Raw genomic sequence first — 19,075 nt, forward strand, 5'->3', positions numbered from 1 at the left:
CAAGTACCAGCAAGGCCCAGACAGTGGTTTCTCCTCCCCTCTCCCTCCCCTTTCCCTCCTCTCACCTCTCCTTCCCCATTCCCTCTCCTTTCTCATCCCCTCCACTCTCTCTCCCCTTTCCCTCCCCTCCCCTTTCCCTCCTCATTCCCTCCCCTCTCTCTCCCCTCCCCTCTCCATCCCCTTTCCCTTCCTTCCCTTCTCCTTCCCTCCCTTCCCACTGATCATCTTGCCTCTATCTTATGCTTCTTGTTCTTCCCCAGATGGCCCTGCTTGCAGCCTAAGCTCCATAACTCCCCGTACCAGCTTCAGGCAACCTGTATGAACATTCCAGGTCAGACTGGGCATCTCTCTTCCAGGTCCCACAGAGACCTGAGCAGGGTTCCATTCAGAACTTGGAGGCTACCTCAGTACTATCTGCCATGTCTGTCTTTCTGGGCCTGGGATATCTCCACTAGCAGGTATCAGCTGAAACTCCAAATGGAAGCCTTGTATAGTCCTGGCCTTAGCTGCCACTCTCTGACAACTAGTGCAGGAATAATGGATTAACCACACCTTGAACATGAACACTGTTGTTAACAGAGTTGCCTTTCATGGCTGGGGACAAACATAGGGAACAGTCAGTTCTAAGTACTTGTGCAGTGTAATTGCATCTCTGGACTGTGGCTCTCTGACCTCCATTCCTTTTCCATGCAGCCCTGAGCACGATAGAATTTTCTTCCTCCTTTGGTCCTCTGACATGGACTTCTGCTCAGCCCCAAGACCTGAAGGGGCGGTCATTCTCCACGCTGAGTTACAGTGCCTAATGTTGGCCTTCCTCACTCCAAGGCCCCTAACATGCCATGCTCAAAGTGGTTTCTGGAGGTCAGGAAAGGCATTTATCTCCCTGTCATTAGTCTGTGCCCACTGGGGAGACACATTGGTGGCAACTTTTCTTCTACCCAAATTTTAAGAATCAGCACAGTGAGACTCAGTGGGCCAGGTATGGATCTAGTTCCATTGGAAGAGATTTGTGATTGACCCTCTGTGGTTGCTTAATATTAGTTGTTAGTTTGACAGGATCTAGAGTAGCGATTCTCTTCTCAGCCTTCCTAACACTGGGACCCTTTAATACAGTTCCTTGTGCTGTGGTGACTCTGAACCACAAAGTTATTTGTTGCTACTTCAAAACTTTATGTTTCTACTGTTACAAATCAGATTGTAAATATCTGATATGTGACCCCACCAACCACACCAAAGGGGTTGAGACACACAGGTCGAGACCTACTCATCTAGAATCACCATAGAGATATGACAAAGGGTAGGTCTTCAGGGGATTGTCTGTTAGGTTAATTGAAATGGGAAGAGCCACCCACCTTAAATATGGGCAGCAGTATTCCCCCAGCTAGCATTATAGAGAGCATAAACTGGAGAATGCCAGCTGAGTCCCAGTATTCATCTCTCTGTGCTTCCTGCTGCCATGATAGACTGCATCCTTTTAAACCATCTGCCATAGAAACCCTTCCTCCCATGAGTTGCTTTTTGAAGATATTTGGTCACAGACACCAGAGAAGAAATCAGCAAACCCTGCCAGCTCTGGCTGCATTGCTCAGTCACTCTGAGCTGAGGAAGTGTCCTTAAGAGATCTGCCCTAGGGGACGTCAGATGTGGCTCAGTGAAGCACTGAGTGTGTAATTCCTTGGAGTCTCCATTAGAGTGAGGGGCCCACTCCCAAGCATCATTCCTCAAGTCTTTGCTCTACCGCTTCAGAGACCACATCCCCGCAGGCTATAGTTTCATATTACAGCCAACTCCCGATGTCCATTTCCACAGTGGAGCCTGAACTCCTGACAAGAGCCAACATTGTAGCACGGCTATGGCCCCTGTATTAGTCAGGGTTCTCTAGAGTCACAGAACTTATGGATAGTCTCTAGATAGTAAAGGAATTTATTGATGACTTACAGTCGGCAGCCCAATTCCTTACAATTGTTCAGTCGCAGCTGTGAATGGAAGTCCAAGGATCTAGCAGTATGGCCTCTGAGCACAGTGTCTGTTGAATGGACTGACTCTCTTCACTGCTGACCTCCTATCCAAGTTCCCTGCCACAGTTAACCCTCACTGTACACCTCTTCCATGCCAGCACCATTCCAGGCTCAACAAAATCCATCCTAGTTGGTATCCAACTGGTGACAGTGAAGAAAGTGCTGCCCAGCCTCTCTTTACCCCCATAACCACTGATCTTGGCCAGTTATCTTGACTTCATCTGGCATCAACTAAAATCGAAACTTGTTGGCTATGTCTGTGCACCAGTAGATTATACAACTGCAAGCACAGATGAGAGAGTTAGGGTGTGGTTGGTCCCTGCTTGCTCTTTATCTCTTGCATCCCATCCTGCACATCTGTGGGTTTGAGGTAGACTGCCCCACCCTGGCTTAAACAAACACCCTCCAAGATGGCCAGGACATCTGGGAAGACTAGGGGTGGGGCTCTGTCATCAATATGGCTATGGAGAAGAACTGCTCCCTGCAGGATAAAAGTTTTCTAGGTGTAGCCTTTTGTGTGAGGAGCACCCACACTACTTCAAACACCTCCCCCTTATGTTCTCAAAGGAAGCTCAATAAACTCATTGGCTTTACAGAATGAACTTTGGCAAATCTTGTTTCTATTTGACGTTGAGACCTTAGGGGGAACTGTACCATTTTGCCCTTCCAGAGGAGGCATTTTAGTACTGCATGTGTTTAGTTAGTCTCACTTCACAAAGGAAGGAGCAGAGTTTTGGGAAGTTGTGTGACTTGTGGGCTCACACATAGGTCACACGGGTCCTAGTTGTGGGTGAGAAGAGCAGCTGAGGTACAAAATGTCCTTATACTCCAAACTCCCCTATCACATGGCCACCTGCTCCCGTGGAAGCTTGCTCCAGGCCTCTTATCTGGTGCCTAATGCCTGAGAGGTTCTGAGTGGACTTTTGGAGCCAGCCCTGGCTCTGGAACCAGAGGATCAGGTTTGGCTAGTTGGTTCTGACCAGATAGAACCTGGTCTCTCTAGAGACTGCTTGTCTGTCATTCTGAAGCTCTCCTTAAATCTTCATGTCTTCAGACACTGAGTTTATCTAAATTTTCCACAAAAGAGGAGGACATTACCTATGAAGACAAACCCTGTGTCCACCACAGGTCTACCCTGTAAGGGAGGTACCCAACCCACAGGGGAAATGCCAGGTGATTTTTCTGCCTGGAAAGGCTCCTGGCCAGGGTTATGGGTCTGGAATTTGGGTCTATTCTCAGTGTCAATTGCTCAAGATGACAATTGTCAAGAGCCTGAACTCTTGACAGGTCTAAAGATGGAGAAACAAGCCCCAACCGGAGCAAGGCAGATTTATCAGTTCCCAACCTAAGGGTTAAGATTTTTGGCACACTTCTATCTCCAAAAATATTTATATTAGAATTCATAATAGCAGCAAAGTTACAGTTATGAAGTAGCAAGGAAAATAATTTTTTTGGCTGGAGGTCACCACAATATGAGGAACTGTATTAAAGGGTCACAGCATTAGGAAGGTTGAGAATCATTGTTTTAAGTGAACGTAGAAGGAGATGCTAAGGAGGACCCCAGTTTCTAGCATGGAGTGGGCCTGGAATTCAGGATCAAGGCAGTGATGGGTTTCCTTCAGGCCAAGCTAGTTTGAGAAATATGGGGGATATGTAGAGAGGAAAGGGCCAGATTTACAAACCTCAGCTTGAGGTCAGAAGAATGGACTGGTCTCAAACACACGGGCCTACAGATTTCTTTACATTTCTGATTTTAATGTTTTTGCATGTGTATGCATATGCACTATGCATGTGTATTTCCATATTGTGGGCACATGTGCATGTGTGGGCAGCTCAAGTTAGATACTGGGTGTCTCCCTACCCACTCTCCACTGTATTTATTGAGGCCAGGTCTCCTGAACTGTAGCTTGCTGATTCCAGCTAAGCTAGCCAGGCAGCTGGCCCTGAGGATGTCCCGTCTGTCTCTCAGATGCTGGGATTACAGGTAACTGCCATACCTGCCCAGCTATTACATGGTCTAGAGATCTGCATTCCAGTCTTCATGCCTACACTGTGCATGTTTTATGCACTAAGCCATTGTCTCCTCACAGCCCTGTTTAAAAAATAAAATAAAAGTTTTGATGTTTGAGTAATGACAGACCCAAGGGAAGCTGTAGCTGGGTCCATGCATCTGTCCTTCAGGTTCAGCCCCTGGACCTGTCCTGCACAGCTACAGTGACATTGAAGTCAGGGATAGGGACACTGCTACCATACACACAGCTTTGTCATATCGTGTGTGTGTGTGTGTGTGTGTGTGTGTGTGTGTGTGTGTGTGTGTACGTGCACACAGGCACGTACATTCTGTGTGCATGGTATCTGATGCAGTTTCAGAGAATGTGTAGATCTGCATTGTCACTGTCACTGATGGCTCTTCCTATGGTTAGAAAATTGCAGAGAAGATTCTGTGGGGAGGCGATCCTAGGGTCTCCTAATAATGAACCTTCCTGCCCCATCCTGGACTCTGTACCCTTCTTTCCTGACCCATCATCGGCTCTGCATCCTTCTTTCCTGCCCCATCCTCGGCTCTGTACCCTTCTTTCCTGCCCTATCCTCGGTTCTGCATTCTTCCTTCCTGCCCCATCCTCGGCTCTGTACCCTTTCTTCCTGTCCCTTCCTCCTCTCTGTACCCTTTGTCCAGGCGGCTTTCTGCTCAGGCTCACTTCTGAGTACCCTCCCCCTGTGGTCCATCCTGTGGTAAATAACCAGCTTAGAAATCACAATGGACTAGTTTCTAAGCTGCATTTACCAGAAAAGGCTACATGTCTAGAAGGCTTTGCAGGGCCTTGTGTTAATTTTAGCTTGAATCAAAGAAAATACACTTTCATGATTTGTCGATTACATTTAACAGCTGCAGCTGATGCTGGAGTGACCCTGAAGTCCGTGCCATAAGCTTAAAGCATAGCTCCGTGCACAAGTGACACCATTGGGGGTGCTTCTGTTTTTTGGTTAATTCTACACTTTGAGGGGTCTTTCCTTACTGAGACAGTCTCTGAGAAACCTAGCAAGTAAACTCCCACGGAAACAAGGGGGAGGGAAACAGCCTATCTTTTTTATATCAATTTTCTGCTCCACAATTTTCAGTCACTCACTAGCATATTAATTCTTCCATCCATGAATTCTGATGTTGGAGGTCTGTAAACAGAAGCCCCAGACTCACCCAGTGGAAAAATAGTCCTGCAGGCTGCAGAAGCAGTAATTGAGTAGTGCACCACTCCCACCTAGGTGTCACGTTTAGTGTTGCACCATAGGGTGGCTCTTGAATATATTGGAATCAAGCCTTGTTAGACTGTTCCTTGGCCTTTCATTGAGAACAATTTAGTCAATTTCAATGACTCCCAGAAAAAGGAAGTCTAGAGTAGAGAAGCTGGGGGTCAAGGGGACCCTGAGATGAAGCTGACAAGGCTTCCCACACCCTTTGGAAGGGGACAGAGCCAAGTAGTGGTGACAGTATCTAGGGGCTCAGAGTCAGGGTTTGAGTCGTGAGTCTGTCCCTTGTTAGTTACTGGACCTAGAACAAACTACTTAGGACTCTTCATTCATTCTATGAGACAGGGCGTTCCTGGGGAGCCAAAGGTGGCCTCAACTTTGAGATTCTTCTGCCTTAGCTTCTCTAGTGCTGGGATTGGAAGGTTGAACCATCATGAGTGGACCACTTAAACTTTTCGAGACTGGTGTTTTTAATACCTAGTGGGAAACAGTACTAGTGACCTGACCCTAATTAGGCCAGCATGGCCATTAAAATATGTGAACCACGAGGAACATAATAGAGCCTCCAAATGGAAGGTATATATACTTCTTACTGACTGGTAGCTAGTAAGACTAAGAAGGAGTTATGGAAAACAGAGAAGGCTACACAAATGAGACAGAGAGACAAGGTTTCACAAGGTCAGTAGGAGTTCTCCATTCAAAGGGGGAAGGGCAATCCAGATCAGGAACCGTGTGTACAAAGGCATTTTAGTAAGAATTGTCCCACTGTGCTGAGTGCATTTCATTGAGTTTGGCCTGGTCTAAGCTTAAAGTGGATGAGGTGTGGCTGGAGAGAAGCTCAATGGTTAGAGCACTTACTGCTTCTGCTGGGATCAGAGTTTGGTTCCCAGCATCTATATACCAGGGCTTACAACTGTCAGTAACTCCAGCTTCAGGAGTTCCAATATCTTGCTCTGGGCCTCCACAGGCACCTGCATGCATATATGCAAATGCATGTAGTCTTTCTCTCTCACACACAGGCCCACAAATTGAAATAATAAAATAAATCTTAAAAGTCCACTGAGTTAAATAGAACAGGTAGTTTGGCTAGAACTTCCAGGAGGGCTCAGGAGTCCATCTTGCTTCCAAACTTCCTCCAACCTTTCACCTCCCCACCTTGACATTCCCTCTCTGGGCTTCCTGCTACCACTGTCTCCAACACAGTCTAGCTACAAAGTTTGGTATAGGGCAAGGTGTGGATTGGGGTTAGCTTCACCCACATCCACAGAAGTGCAAAAGCCACATTCTGCAAGGCTCACCAAGACTTTGTCCCTTTTGGTTGGTGCTTCCTTCACGTGCTTGAATGGCCCTGTCTTCCTGACAGGAAGTTCATCTTTAGATTTAAAAATAGACTGTGGGACTGTAATCTTAGGGATGTGTTGGTATGTCCCTAAGGCTATAAAAGCTGATTAGCACCTCTACTTCCAACAAGACATCCTGTGGGTGTTCTGGGTTCCCATGGACAAGGCTAGCTCAGGGTTTGGCCACAAGAAAAGCTTCTTCCTTGAATAAGTTCTTTTTCTTTTTAAAGGTTTATCTAAATTTATTTAAATCAATAAATTTAGACATTGGTGTTTTGCTTGTATGCATGTCTGTTTGAGGGTGCCACATCGCCTGGAACAGGAGTTAAAGACAGTCGTGAGCTGATATATGGGTGTAGGGAATTGAACTCAGGGCCTCTGGAAGTGCCACCAGTGCTCTTAACCACCAATTCTTAATTAGTATTTTCTATGACAATTGTCACATTTTATTCTTGAGATGTGGTCTCACTATGAAAACCTGACTGGCCTCAAACTCAGTATGTAGCTAGAAATGGCCTTGGACTCCTGATGTGATTGTCAGGTCCCCAGACTGCTGGGGTTGTAAGCACAGGTGGAGGCCAGAGGACAACTTATGGGAGTCAGTTCTTCCCTTTCACCATGTGGGTCTGGGAGATCAGACTTGGTCTCTGATCTTGTATTTTTGAGCTTAGGTCTTGCTATGGAGTCCAGGTTGTCCTAGAACTCATGACTTTCCTGCCTCAGCTGCCCCTTTCTATGCTGTCATTTCTGCCCCTCACTATACTCTCACCTTTTGTGTGTCTTTGAGTTCTCCATTTGAGAAGACTCCCAAGGCTGAAGAGATGGCTCAGTTATTAAGAGCACTGACTGCTCTACCAAAGATCCTGAGTTCCAATCCCAACAATCACATGGTGGCAGAGAGAGAGAGAGAGAGAGAGAGAGAGAGAGAGAGAGAGAGAGAGAGAGAGAGAGAGAGAGAGAGAGAGAAGTCTTCATAACTGGGCAGACACATACATCCATCCTCTTATCCCCCCTTATTTGATCCTGAACTTGCTGTCTAACCTTCCCTCAGCCTGAAGCTGACTGAGCCAGACCTTGACCTTGCTGCCACTAAGGAGATTACCTAGGGTGGAGCCTTCCTCCCTAGATCACTCAATAGTTCAGCCACTGTCACTGTTCCTCTTACAGATACTGCTAATGAAAGAACCTAGTGGGGAAACCCCCACTCAATTCCCGATTCAATGTGCACTCAAGAATCATGAACAGACAACCAACTTGATGTAAGAACACGAGGTAGTTTAATGGCGGAGTTCCGGGTCGAAGTGTATCTCACGCAGGAGACAGTGGTTTCGACCACGAGGCTTGGAAGCTAGGGGTTTTTATAGAAAAGGGGTGGGGCTGGGGGAGGAATTGGCGTGGTTTCATATGATTAGTTCATTTAAACATCAGCAAGGAGGTATTGGCACAGTTTCACATGATTGGTTCATTTAAACATCAGCAGGGAGGAATTGGCACAGTTTCACATGATTGGTTCATTTAAACATCAGCAGGGAGGAATTGGCACAGTTTCACATGATTGGTTCATCTAAACATCAACAGACTGTCAGAAGGGTGGGAGATAGGGAGGTACCAGGCCAGTCAGGACAGGTAACGATGGGCCTGCTCGGGCATGTCCCGGCCTGTTCTGCTATTTTCTCAGCTCCAGGTTGCAAAGCTCACAAAAAACTCTTTGGGCTATTTGACATACATTACATGAATCACAGATCTCAATTTTTTTTATTTTCTTTCACTACCTGCTGAAAGGCCCCAGAGCTATTCCGGAGACTATGCCTATCCTGCACATCATCACCTGCAGCTGGTTCCAGGCTCCAAGGATGAATTGGAGGGAGTGGTTCTAACACCCCCTCCCTTTATAAGTGCCTTTGCCATTAAACATTTGAATCTTGATCAGAACATTGTCTTGGCTCCATTTCTCTCTTGTCAGCCTAGTTTCCCTTTCTTTAAGTGCCGGCCTGCCACTCAGGTGTACCCCGTCCATGTGAGCCGCTGGATGGCTTGCAAAATCTGGCGCCTGGACTGGGACCTGAAGAAGTTCAGGAAGAAGCTGAAGGAATGCTGTTTCATGTGGAGCTCCACGGGAAGAAAAAGAAAAGGATCGTATCGGACACTAAAGCAACAGGTACACACTCTAGTGCTAGTTTAAAACTTCATTTTTTAAGGGGCTGCTACAGGTGTTGAAAGATATGGCTAATCCAGCGCTGGATCCACTTAGGTCTTCAGCGGAATTATTGGAACTAGGAACTGATCAGGCGGTTGTCCGCAGCTTTTATTTATTTATATATTTTTATTTTTTATTATGTATTTTCCTCATTTACATTTCCAATGCTATCCCAAAAGTGCCCCATACCCTCCCCCCACACTCTGCTACCCACCCACTCCCACTTTTTGGCCCTGGCATTCCCCTGTACTGGGGCATATAAAGTTTGCATGTCCAATGGAACTCTCTTTCCAAAAGCTGCCTCAGGTGAGAGGAAACGGATTTTAAAAAAAGAAATGCATCAGGCAATTATCCTCAGTTTTCAAGAGTTGCTTCAAGCAAGAGGAGTAGGGATCAAAGTACAATTGTTAGGAAATCTTTTAGATAGGATAGATTCTTGTTGCCCATGGTTCAAGGAAGAAGAAAGTTTAGATATCAGAGAAAATCACTCAGGCAGATAATTTCACCCTCTGCCTCTGGGCGCTCATAAAAGATGCTATTGAAAAGGTGATCTCACAGGGGTTAGATAGTACCCAGGCAGAGCTTGATAAATCGCAGGAAGAGCGCCTTTCAGAGAGGGACTTCTCAGAAAAAGGTCCTCTCAATTCTAAATTTGATAGATATAGAGACTCTGATGATAACCTAATTTTAGACAAAGAAGATCCCAAGAAAGAGGAGCTGCCAAATATTTTGAAGAGGATTGGCCTCCTTGCAAGTCTCCCGCTCCATCTATACCCTCCACTGTGGGAGATGCTACTCATAGGGACACACAACTAAGCAAATTAGAGTTTGAAGTTAGGCTGAAGAAATTGACTAATGAACTTCGGGAGCTAAAAAGGATGTCAGATACAAGAAGGAGTAACTCTTCTGAAATGTACCAAGTGCCGCTAGGAAGAGCTGTGACTCAGGCTCATGGGAGAGGACAGAATACATCTGATGTGCTAGCCTTTCCTGTCATCAAATCAATTGACCAGCAAGATACTAGAGTCAGACATTACCAGACTTTGGATTTCAAGTTGATAAAGGAGTTAAAACAGCTGTTGTGCAATACGGTTCTTCAGCCCCTTTCACACAAGCATTACTGGATACGGTCGTGGAGTCACACTTAACCCCCCTAGAATTTTTAGACTCTATGTAAGGCTACCCTGTCAGGAGGAGATTTCTTACTTTAGGATTCTGAATGGCAAGACGCCAGTAAGAAAGCTAAGGCTTTAAATGCTCAGACTGGTAATCCAGACTGGGATAGTAACATGCTTCTTGGTGATGGTCCATATGAGGGCCAGGCTAATAAGATTGGTTTTCCCGTTGGAGTGTACGCACAGATCGTGGCAGCTGCCCGCTGAGCCTGGGGACAGTTACCGGTTAGAGGGGATGTTGGTGGGAGTTTAGCCAGCATTCGGCAGAGTCCTGATGAGCCTTACCAGAACTTTGTGGATAGGCTATTAATAACAGCTAGTAGAATCCTTGGGAAATCTGACACGGGAAGTCCTTTCGTTATGCAATTCACATATGAGAACGCTAATGCAATGTGTTGCACAGCTATCCATCCCCACAAAGGACAAACAGATTTAGCGGGATATGTCCAACTTTGTGCAGAGATTGACCCAGCATAAAATCAGGGTTTGGCTTTCGGTGCTGCTTTGCAAGGGACTGCCGTACAAGCAATGTTCTCATGGAAACGAAGGAATAATGCATGTTTTAAGTGTGGCAATTTGGGTCATTTTAAAAGTGGTTGTTCTAAGAAAACAGTTGGCAAGAGTGGGCAAGCAGGCCTTGTCCTAGGAATTTGTCTCCGGTGCAGGAAGGGCAACCATTGGGCTAAGGTGTGAAAATCCAAGCCAGGCACTCTGGGCCGTACATTGCTGGGAAACGAGAGGAGGGGCCAGCCCCAGGCCCGGACTTACTCACAGAAAACAGCTTATGGGACCATGAACCTGCTGCCCAGCCAAAGAGATCAGTTTTTGAACTTGTCAGGGCAAAACCAGGAGGTGCAGGATTGAACCTCTCTTCCACCACCCATGCAGTATTAGCCCCAGAAATGGGAATCCAAACTCTGCCTACCAGCGTCTTTGGACCTCTACCTGTAGAAACTTGTGGATTTCTTTTAGAACAAAACAGTTCTATTGTAAAAGGCCTGCAGATTTATCTAGGTGTTATAAATAATGATTATGAAGAAAAAACTGAAATCATAGCTGCTTCCCCTCATGGTGTTATAACTGTGCCCACTAATCAAAGAATTGCTCGACTTGTTTTAATTCCTCTACATCCACCACTGTCCATATTTGTTAAGAATGAGAGAGGACAAGGTGGTTTTGACTCCTCTGGTGTGAATTGGGGTCAATCTATTACTAATCAGAGACCTAACCTTAAATTGACATTTAATGGAAAAAGCTTTGAAGGATTGATAGAGATACTGGAGCTGATGAAACAATTGTTAGAGGACAGGATTGGCCCTCAACTTGGCCTTTGACTTATACACTTACACACCTTCAAGGAATTGGTTATGCTAGTGACCCAAAATGAAGCTCCAAATTGCTAACCTGGAGAGATGGAGAAGGTAAATCAGGACAAATTCAGCTGTATGTTATGTCAAATTTGCGTGTAACTCTATGGGGAAGAGATCTCTTGTCACAGATAAGCGTTTTAATGTACAGTCCTAATGAGATGGTGACTAAGCAGATGCTCAGACAGGGACTTTTGCCTGGTCATGGAGTAAAAAAGAAGGGACAAGAAATTAAGAATTTTGAAGATCCTAAACCTCACTCTGACACAAGAGGTTTGGAGTATTTTCGGCAATGGCCACTATCTTGCCTGTATCCCAGGCAGATAAATTTCAATGGCTTAATGATATTCCAGTGTGGGTGGTCTTTACCTAAAGAAAAAATAGAAGCCACTTCTTCGCAAGTGCAGGAGCAACTAGAGGCAGGACATTTAGTAGAATCTCTGTCCCCTTGGAATACACCAATTTTAATCATCAAGAAAAAAATCTGGTACATGGAGATTGTTACAAGATTTAAGAAAAGTTAATGAGACCATGGTATCTATGGGACCTTTACAACCTGGGCTTCCATCCCTAGTATCCTTTCCTAAAGGATATTATAAAATTGTGGTAGATCTGAAGGATTGTTTCTTTACTATTCCTTTGCATCCAAAGGGTTGTGAAAGATTTGCTTTTAGTGGTCCTTCTATAAATTTTAAGGAACCTATAAAGAGATATCAATGGACAGTTCTCCCAGAGGGCATGGCTAATAGTCCTCCCTTATGTCAAAAGTTTGTGGCACAAGCCATTCATCCTGTGAGACAACAATGGTCTATGATTTACATCATTCATTTCACAGATGATGTTTTGATGGTGGGAAAAGACCCCCAGGATTTGCTTTTGTGTTATAGAGATTTACAAAAAGCTTTAGCTGAGAAAGGATTACAGATAGCTCCTGAAAAGATACAAACTCAGGATCCTTATAATTAATTGGTCTTAGACTTACTAATCAAGGTGTTTTTCCCCAGAAGATAGTTATTTGCAGAGACAACTTAAGGACTTTGAATGATTTTCAAAAATTGTTAGGTGATATTAATTGGCTTTGCCCCTATTTAAAGCTTACTATAAGGGAGTTGAAACATTCATTTGATATTCTTAAAGGGAGTTCTGATCCTACCTCCCCTAGATCTCTAACCTCAGAAGGATTGCTGGCCTTACGAGTGGAAAAAGGTATTGAAGAGCAACTTGTCACTTATATAGATTACTCTTTGCCTTGATATCTGTTAATTTTTAATACAATTCATGTGCCTACAGGATTGTTATGGTAAAAGTCTCCTCTAGTGTGGATACATTCAAGGATTCCTCCAAAACGTAGTATCTTGCCATATTATGAAGCAGTAGCTCAGATGATTATCCTTGGAAGGAAGCAGGCACTAACTTACTTTTGGCAAAGAACCAGATATTATTGTTCAGACTTACAATGTAAGTCAAGACACTTGGCTGAAACAGCACAGTACAGATGGGTTGCTTGCTCAAATAGGGATTAAAGAAACTATAGAGAGCCACTACACTCAAGATAGGTTGATAAAAAATTTGAGTGTACATGAGTTGATATTTCCTAATATGACCTCTTTAAAACCCTTACACAATGCTGTTCTGGTGTTTACTGATGGCTCCTCTAAAGGGCGAGCTGGATTTCTTATAAATAAACAACAGGTAATCATAAAGACTCCTGGCCTCTCAGCTCAATTAGCAGAATTAACAGCAGTACTGAATGTCTTTCAGTCTGTGAATGAGGCTTTTAATATTTTTACTGATAGTTTATATGTTGCACAATTGGCGGTACCCTTATTGGAGACCTGTGGCATATTTAACTTTAATACGCCAGCAGGATCCCTATTTTCACAATTGCAAAACATCATTGTTGCCCGAAAACACCCGATCTATATTGACCATATACGATCTCCTTCTGGTCTTCCTGGACCTTTAGCTGAAGGCAATAACTGTATCAACAGAGCTCTAATAGGAGAAGCCTCAATTTCAGATCCTGCTGCTTTGGCCAAATGTGATCATGAAAAATTTCATCTCTCTAGCCATACCTTAAGGTTCCGACATAAGATCATTAAGGAGCCGGCAAGGCAAGAATGATTGTAAAATAATGTCCTAAATGTATTACATTATCTCCAGTGCCACATTTAGAAGTTAATCCTCAAGGTCTTATGCCTAATCATATTTGGCAAATGGATGTAACTCATTATGCAGAATTTGGAAAATTAAAATATATACGTTTGTATTGACACTTGTTCAGGATTTCTTTTTGCTTCTCTGCATACTGGAGAAGCCTTCAAAAATGTAATTGATCATTGCCTACAAGCTTTTAATGCCATGGGATTGCCTAAACTTATTAAGCCAGATAACAGGCCATCCTATTCTAGCAAAAATTTTACTTCATTTTGTAAAGAATTTGGCATCAAACATAAAACTGGAATTCGTTATAACCTCATGGGACAAGGAATAGTTGAACGTGCTCATCGCACTTAAAAAAATTGGCTTTTAAAGACAAAACAGGGGCAGTTATATCCCCCAAGGTCACCAAAGGCACATCTTGCTTTTGCTTTATTTGTTCTAAATTTTTTGCAAACTGATGTTAAAGGTCAGTCTGCAGTGGGATGCCACTGGCATCCAGTTACTTATAATTCTTATGCCATGGTAAAGTGGTGGGACCCATTAACTATGACCCGGTCCTAATCTAAGGAAGGGGCTCGGTCTGTGCTTTTTCCTCAGATCCTGAATCGTCTACTAAGTATGACTCTAACCTTGATTATGGCTAAAAATCCTCTTTAGCCGAAAAGTTAATTTGGAGCACAGTCTCCACCCCCCCAGAGAAGCTGCAGCCTTTCTGCAATTCTCCAAGCCACCTTCCCCACACTGGTTGCTCTAAGTCTAAGCTTGATTGTTGCTAATTTGCAACTGAATGGAGTACCTGGACTTCTCCAAAGAAGCTTTTATACTGTTGCTTTTCAATGTCCCACCCTTGTTTCTCAAGCAGGTCAGCCTGACTGCAGCAGGTGTACAGCCTCGCCTCCAACAGTGCAGGTGGCAGTTATTAATCTTCATCAAGAAGCATTCTAAGTACATATTGTGGCTTTGGTCTGAATTGGGAATAAGGTGTGCAAATGAGGGCTGGACACTCAATGACGGGCACCCAGATCTCAGAACCATCCCAATCTAAGACAGGGGTACATGCCAAAAGGCCTTGGCTGTTGATAACACACCACAGAGCCATGTTTGTGTGAAATATAAAACAAACTAGCTGCACGTAGCATCCAAGACAGAATTGGATGATTCGGGATGATCTACGATTTTCTAAGACAGGCGCGGCTGCCAGCCACCATAATTACCAGGCAGGACTATGGAGCATAAATAAATTATATGCCTCGGTCCGGTTTTTTTTTTTTTAATATTAATGACAGGAAGGAAATTGTAACCTTCCCTCAGCCTGAAGCTGGCTGAGCCAGACCTTCACCTTGCTGCCACTAAGGAGATTACCTAGGGTGGAGCCTTCCTCCCTAGATCACTCTATTGTTAAGCCATTTTCACTGTTCCTCTTCAAGATACTGCTACAGCTGAGAGGCCCCAGAGCTATTCTGGAGACTATGCCCTATCCTGCACGTCATCACCTGCAGTTGGTTCCAGTCTCCAAAGATGAATTGGCTGGAATAGGCCTCCCCCCGCCCTTCCTTATAAGTGCATTTGCCATTAAATATTTGAGCCTTGATCAGAACATTGTCTTGGCTCCATTTCTCTCTCATCAGCCTAGTTTCCCTTTCTTTAAGTGCCGGCCTGCCACTCAGTTGTACCCCATCCAGGTGAGCCGCTGGACGGCTCACAAAAATCTGGCGCCTGGACTGGGACCTGAAGAAGTTCAGGAAGAAGCTGAAGGAATTCTGTTTCATGTGGAGCTCCACGGAAAGAAAAAGAAAAGGATCATATCAGACACCAAAGCAACAGGTACACACTCTAGTGCTTGCTGGATGGCTTGCAAGATTGGTGGGTGACATTAGCCAAGGCACATGCCCTGTTTGGCCCCGAGGGACTGTTTCTGTCCAATATCTAAAACACCTTCTAACCAACATCACCTTTCTCCTTGAGGTGAGGTGGGAACAAAGACAATGTCTGGCCAATCTCAGAGTATCCAGTGCTCACCCAGGACAGGTGATCAGTGGGTGCTTTTGAACATCTTCAGATGGTCTGGAGCTCAGTCTACAGTTCTGTGGGTTTAAGCAGGAGGGCCGATAGCCTTGCTGTGTGTGGAGCGCACTGAGTGGGGAAAGGCTGGCATGGACTCTTATCTGACTAAATTCTCGGCTGTTCCAGACATCCAAGGACTTTCCCCATGTCTACCACTTATCTGCTTCATCCCCACACTCACTGGAGAGTGAACCATGAACAGGGTGCTTGGGGCAACATGGAAAACTCACAGACCTTGGTTTATTTGATCATTTTAATATGCCAGGTCAACGGAAAGGAAGGATGGAGCACACAGGAACACCTGTGTTTGCAGGACGGAGGGCAGATGTCCACAGCCTTGGGCATGCATGTATCTCCTGTGTAATTAGGCAAATGAATACATAAATACCACAGCACAGTCAGACTTGGGGGGTGGGGAGAATCACAGGCCACAGGGGACCATGCCTTAAAGGCAGTCAGAGGCTTTAAATACAGGGGCTGAACCTTCTCACTTTATACAAAACTTATATATTAAAAGTAAGGATACCGCAGTATATACATGCAAGCAGCTTTGGTCGGAGAAAATGAAAAAGGCTAGGTGGAACCATGCAGAGGAAGGGCTTGCCTGTCTGTTCTCCATCTTCTTCATCCTCACAAAGTCAGCTGGGATCATAGAATAAATCAGCTGGTCTCGGTAAGATACTGAAAAGTCCTGTCAGGTGTCCTTAAGGGCCTCCAGACCCTCTGTGAGCAGAGAAGGAGCCCTACAGCCGAGAACACTTGAAACCTTGGAAGGAACCAGCCTGGACTGGATGGGGAGGGACATCTATTGGGTCAGATAGAGGAGGGAGCTGCATCCAGCCAGACCAGGTGAGTGTGATGTGCTGCCTGGGCCCAGGTCCTGAGAGAGCAGGAGAAATCACAGAGAAGTCCACTTTTGCAAGCAAAGTTGAAGATGGCAGATCAAGCCTGTGTTTCTCACAACTGTTTTAAAGCCCATTCCCCTCAGAACTGGCTAGCAGTGCTGGGGTCACACTGCAGAAACCTGACAATGGATGGTCCCTCTTGGCACCTTTGTTGAATTCTTCCAGGGACATTTTGCCTGAGGAATGGAAGAGGGAGACTTAGGATTAGCCAGTGCTCTGGTTAAAGTCTGGAACCCTCTGGAAAATGGACAATGTCCAGTCTCTAACCCCCTCCCTCTCTCTGTGCCCCTGTCTCTGTCTCTGTCTCTGTCTCTGTCTCTCTCTCTCTCTCTCACACACACACACACATATGGGGACATATGCCATTTTGAGGCACACAAGTGGTCAGAGGACAACTTGTAAGAGCTGGGTCTCCTTTCAATGTATAGTTCGTGGGGATTAAGCATTAGTGCTGAGGTTAGGTTTGGTAATGAACTCTGTGGCCTGATGTAAGCTGATAGCCCCATCTAGAGGCCTGGAGAGCCACCACAATCTGGGGCAACTGGGGAGACAGGACAAATTATGGCTGCAGGTCAAATTACATTTCTCTTACTGTGATAAAAATCCCCTGATTAAAAGCAACTTAAGGGAGGAAGTTTTCTTTGGTTTACTTCTAGGTTACAATTCATCACTTCAGGAAGTCAAGGCTTTAAAACCTCACAGGGCAGAGAGAATAGAGGTATGAACACCTGGCTCATAATGAGACTCTACACTTTTTTTCTGATACTCTTCTTTTCCCTTTATTACACTGTTCAGGACCCCTGTCTAGAGAATAGTAATGGGGTTTCCCACATCAATTAACCATGAACACAACCCCCAACAGGCATGCTCATAGGCTGCCATGATCTAGATGGATGGTTCTCAGCCTTCCTAATGCTCTGACCCTTTAATACAGTTCCTAGTGTTGTAGTGACCCTCAACCATAAGATTATTTTCACTGCTACTTCATAACCGTAATTACACTATTGTTATGAATCTGAATATGAATATCTGTGTTTTCTGTTGGTCTTATGCCACCTCTGGGAAAAGCTCATTTGATCCCCCAAAGGGGCTGGAACCCATAGGTTGAGAACCACTGATTTAGATAATTCTTCAGTAAGATTCTTCTGAGCTGAGCAGTGGTGGCACACATCTTTAATCCCAGTACTCAGGAGGCAGACTGGTGGATCTCTGAGTTTGAAGCCAACATGGTCTAAACAGCAAGTTCCAGGACAGCCAGGGCTACACAGAGAAACCTTGTTTCTAAAAAACAAACCAACAAGCAAAAAAAGAGTGTCCTTTATGGCTGGTGAGATGGCTCAGCAGTTAAGAGCAGTTGCTGCTTTTGCAGAGGGTCCTGGATAAAGTCCCCAGCATCCATAGGGCGGTTCCCAATCATTGGTAACTCCAGTTCTAGGGCGACCCAGTGCCCTTTCCTGGCCTGTAACATATCACACAACCATACATTCAGGTAAACGCTCATGTAGAAAATAAATACTAAATCTAAAATTAAAAAAAAAAAAGACTTCTGAGGTGATTCTAAACTGAGTCAAGTTGACAATAAAACCATCACAGCGCCCCCTAGTGTAGACTCTTGCCAGCTTCAGGTGTTTCGAGCTATCCACCTTTGCTGTCCTATTCTTGTCCTATTCTGTACCAGTTTCTCTGACAGCCCAGACTTCTCATCTCTTAAGTGCTAGTAAGTGGGCCCTGGCTTACAGGGCAGAGTATGCACTCAGTGGCCTCCTTCATGAGACACAAACAATTGGACAAGTGCACAGTGGGGACGGCTTTGACAATCAGAAACAATGGCCATCCATGTTAAGTGTGCCACCAACATAGTGCTACTTTAGCCTCACACCCACACAAGTGGGCTTATCCCCATTTCACGGAGAAGAAAGGCAGGCCTGGGAAGTGGGCATCCTCAGTTTGGTCTGTTGGAACACAAGCCTCTGTGTCAGAGTACACAAGAGAGTAAAGAACACTAGAAAATGACTGAAAGGCAGCACCAGGCAAGAGGCTGCATTGCTTTGTGTGTGGACATGTTTTGAAAAGCATTTCCTTGATATCTGGAAAGCTTTTTTGCTGTCTACAATTCCATGGGAGCCTTGAGTCCCGCTGAGCCCGGTCCTTAGCTCACTTGCACAGAGCACTGGAGGCTGTTCACTGCTCTTTCCTGTGCATAAACTTACATTCAATCTCAGCTCGACCTGGGAGCCTTTCATGCTTTAATGCTGCATTTCCTGTTGGAACAAAACCCAAACAGTCTTGGCTCTACAAAGCCATAGACTGGCAGAATCAACTCAACATGCAGCTACCTCACCCTTGCTGAGGTCCTGTGAGAAACTCAGCCAAGGCACAGCAGGACCTCTCACCACCTCACCTCCTTCTGAGACCTGCCTTTTTGCAGCTGTGGTAGGACCTCAGAGTCCTAGGTACGATGAGGCTCAGTGGCTTCTATGTTTGATGAGCCCCATGAGTATCCGGGGTGCCTCACATCACAGGATGATGGCCTGGACGGCCTCTCAGAATCCCAAGACTCAAAGCCCCTTGATTCACAGTGTCTCATCTCTCAGCCACCA

The 19,075-nt window shown here is 45.2% G+C and overlaps 1 protein-coding gene across 2 annotated transcripts in view; it reads right to left on the reverse strand.

Moving 5' to 3' along the window:
• Gm40862 (predicted gene, 40862) overlaps nucleotides 1-19,075 on the reverse strand; it is a 238,401-nt gene that overhangs the window by 155,525 nt on the left and 63,801 nt on the right. The window contains exon 5 of one of the 2 annotated variants that reach the window (XM_011243949.3): nucleotides 15,810-16,651. The exons of the other annotated variant lie outside the window; for it this stretch is intronic. The gene's annotated coding sequence lies outside the window, so the exon portion shown is untranslated. Of the gene's footprint in view, nucleotides 1-15,809; nucleotides 16,652-19,075 lie in introns of those variants that run through there. 2 annotated transcript variants of the gene reach the window in all.

The sequence above is a fragment of the Mus musculus genome, chromosome 12 (genome assembly GCF_000001635.26).
Source record: "Mus musculus strain C57BL/6J chromosome 12, GRCm38.p6 C57BL/6J".
Taxonomy (NCBI): domain Eukaryota; kingdom Metazoa; phylum Chordata; class Mammalia; order Rodentia; family Muridae; genus Mus; species Mus musculus.